Raw genomic sequence first — 3,814 nt, 5'->3', positions numbered from 1 at the left:
GGCTATACTGCCATATAAAATACACAAGATTTTATTTCTTGATCTAAATTTCAAAACCACAATTACCGTTTGTATATGTACTTGGTTGTGTTTGCGAAACCAAAAAAGAATAATACAATTAATCATTTTCTTCACATTGTATTTATTTATGTTTATTCTGAAATAATTCTCCCGAGTAATAATCCTGTAATTCTCTCATATGTAGCAATTCCGGCGATTAGTAATAGTTTTGTTTCCAAAATTTCTAAATGTAAAAATACAAATAAATGCTATAAATTATATAACTATTAAACAGATACCTGATTTGCTGGAGCTTTTGAGCATCAGCAACGCTTTGGTGTACTCTGTGGAGTTCTTCTTTAGTTTGTGGTACTTCTGGAAGTGGACCACGGGTTGTTTAACCCATAGTTCACATTCCAGAAGTGGGCACATGCTTTTCCTTGTTTTGTTGGCCTTAACGTTGTCGTTGTTTGGCCTGAAAAAATATAGTGATGTTTTAGAATTCTCTTAGAATTCGCAAAAGTAGACACAATGTAAATTTAAAAAAAAATGGTTTTGTGCATTACAATTTGTAATAATCATCATTATCATCATTTAGAGACACATGACAGTTTCTTTTCAATTTCAAAAATCGAACTCTTTATTCTATGTTCTAGTTCCAATTGGCAATGATTGTGATGCAATAATGTAATGTAATCAATTATTTTCCTTCGCTTTGGCGAACACACACACATCAACATCAAGTTTTTTTTTATTTCTTTCGTTTTCCAATCATCATCATCATCATCATCAAGAAGAACTTGTTTATTTTTTTAGTGAATAAGGTATTCAAAATATTTCAATCCTTTTCCGACCTTTTTTTTTGTAATGAATATTAATACGTGAGATCGTGCTTTGAAAGTTTGTTTTTGTATTTTTCATGTTTGACTTAATTGTGATTTACAATGGCAGTTTCCTTTGCCATTTATAGCATCTTGTGGTGGTTTGTAGTCCCTATTGTCTGAAAGCTGTGACTTACGACTTGTAGCGCCATTCCCTTGAGTCTTCTGTGCCCCAACCATGCACCCTCCGGAGGTGGTCGGCGACACAGGCCTTCATAAGGCCGCATTCTGGACACTCAGCTTCATTAGGTAAATAAATAAAACATGTAATGTTTGAACTTTGCAAATATTATAGTAAATGTTATCATAGTATGCCTCAAAAATAATCAGCAATAAAACTAGATAATATCATTACTGAAAAGAATGAAAATTGTATTTGTCTTTTGCAAATTATTCCCAATAAAATCAACGCTGTTGTTTATTACAGTTTCTCCATTGATTCCGTTCCAGCAAGACACGTTTGTGTTGGTCATCTACAGATAACTAGTATGGGACACTTTTTTCGCTTGAAATAAGACCTTTTATCCAACGAAGACGGACGTGGTTCAGTTGTTGTGTAGTTGTAAGCTACTACACGGGATGGTATTTCGTAGGATGTATGTGTAAGGCCGTATGAAGATAAGTATATTTTCACTATACCTTTTGCAGCTTTCTTCCTGCTTCCATCTGAAATGAAATCATCATGATAATCCTTTTGTATTGAAATGTTGAATGTTGAGTAAGCGTATGGCTTGTCCTAGGTGAATTTAAACTTTCAGTCGTAATTAAATGTGATTGCGTATATATATATGTGTGTGTGTACGTATGATTCGTATCAAAATGAAATCAGGGAACATAATGCAAATAATGAAACAGATAGATAAAACATTTTCACTACCTATAGTCACCAAGATGTTTCTATTTGATTAAGAAACGTCGAAATATTGCAACTTTTACTGAATGTCGATGATTTATATCTTATCATTATATCATTGACGTGGATATATATCTTAGTAAGTAGCTTTTGATTGAAAGGGGAAATATATACTGTACCTTTTGCTTTTTGTACTCTTTTTTCNTCACATTTTGTATCGATTTTGAGTTCTAACAACAAACTTGAACAATACCATCTTAACATGGTGTAAAGGAAATACTCGTGCTTAAAATATACGAAATCATTTAAATCGTTGCTACTGAAATAAATATCTCAGATATATCGATATTGTATTTTTATCTAACCGGAGCACTTCCTTCCCCTGTGCATTTTGAAGTGTTTCAATGTAAGTCGATTCTTTGGTCACATTTTAAAAGTGTTGTATCGAGTACGAATTCTAACAATAAACTTAAACAATACTCACTCTCTATTTCTTCATCTTGTTCACCTTCTGGGTCGTTTTCTTAATTAGAGAGTAATGACATTGATAGACACAAAAATTCAAATGGTATATGTCTTTTTTGCTATGACAGATAAAATATGCTAAACATAATGTAGAGGAAATGCTTGTGCTTGAAATAAACGAAATCATTAAAATCGGTGCTATAGAAATAAATATCACAGATATATCCATATTGTATTTTTATCTAGCCGGACCAGTTCCTTTCCCTGAACATTTTGAAGTGTATCAAGTTAAGTCATTTCTTTGCTTTTTTTATTGATTTTGAATTCTGAGCACACACTTTATGTCATGATATCCATAAGGGACAATTCTCACCCTCCATATCCTGGTCCTCCGTATCTAATTTGGGGTTATAGTCTCTGTCGTAATAACCGTCGTCTGAATTCGAAAGTAATTACATTAAGATATTTTGGATTTGCCATTTTATATATTTCCATCCTCTTTCACTCCGGTTTTTAGAAATATAATGACAATGATAAATAATAGAAAGGAATCCAGATAAAAGTAACTAAGCGATGGGAATTATTTATGATACAACATTTAAAAAAAAAGTTTTATATACCTTTAGTTTCTATTCATTCCCTTGAAATATCCTAAAAATGGATATTTCTGATCATAAAAGAATTTGAATAAATGTTTCGTACCCAGGGTGACATTATATTTGATTTACAGGCAAAGTAACACACACTTACCATACTCCTCCTCGGCTTCATCGTCCGTAAACTCATAGATGTCGATGTCTCTGAAATGTTAGATTTAGTTTGATGTAGGACATGTGGCAATACATGTATAGGGTACAGTGGGCAGATCAGTGGGTGTCAATACATATATATGGTACAATGGGCAGATCATTAGGTGTCAAATTTCAAGTTAAAACTAATTAAAGTTAATGCAATTTCGACTGTTGTTGAGGTGGTTTATGAAGAAAAGGTGATAAAACAGTTTATCTTTTTATCACTGATGGCTAAAAGAAAGTTTTAGTGAATCTCACCCTTTTCTCTTCTCCACTTCTGTCTCTTCCTCTTGCCTAGACACTTGTTTTCCTCCTGTCAAATGTCTGTAAATGAGATATAAAAAGTATTTATATTGAAACACAGGCGACATTTAGATCGAAAAAACCCCAAGAAAAATGAATCTGAGTTATCCTTTTTACACTAATGAATCTTTTTTTTCTGTTCCCCTTTCCATTATTCCTTTCTCCTTCCACCCCTCTATCTTCCCCTTCTGTCACATCTTTTAAAATAAAATATAAAACGAAGTTGTTATTCAATACAAGCGCCATTAACATAGAGATGACCCATTAAAAAAGGAATTTGAATATGCAACGATTTTATCAAATAATCTCAACTTTCTTGTTCTTGGGGGGAATCTTGATGTGACAACCACTGGCTGCATGTTTTGCATCTTCTCGCTGTAATTTATATATCAAAAACTGTTCATTGTGTAAGACAGACAGAAATGTATCATATACAATATTGTATTGATTAATATTGTGTTGTTGACCAAACAAAAAAAACTGGGGGTAACTTATTACCCCACCTGTTCCATTAAAAGATG

At 32.6% G+C, this 3,814-nt stretch overlaps 1 long non-coding RNA gene across 1 annotated transcript; it reads right to left on the bottom strand.

The window, feature by feature from the left end:
• Window positions 1-1,967: 1,967 nt before the first annotated feature.
• LOC110457628 lies at window positions 1,968-3,334 on the bottom strand. Its single transcript, XR_002463708.1, has 3 exons — window positions 3,249-3,334; window positions 2,950-2,999; window positions 1,968-2,635 (listed from the first exon to the last, which is right to left on the bottom strand). It is a non-coding gene; the product is annotated as an uncharacterized LOC110457628 (long non-coding RNA).
• Window positions 3,335-3,814: the final 480 nt, after the last annotated feature.

The sequence above is a fragment of the Mizuhopecten yessoensis genome, unplaced genomic scaffold (assembly GCF_002113885.1).
Source record: "Mizuhopecten yessoensis strain PY_sf001 unplaced genomic scaffold, ASM211388v2 scaffold9277, whole genome shotgun sequence".
Classification (NCBI taxonomy): domain Eukaryota; kingdom Metazoa; phylum Mollusca; class Bivalvia; order Pectinida; family Pectinidae; genus Mizuhopecten; species Mizuhopecten yessoensis.
Note: the sequence above shows the minus strand (reverse complement) of the source record. Positions and strands in the feature narration are given on the sequence as shown.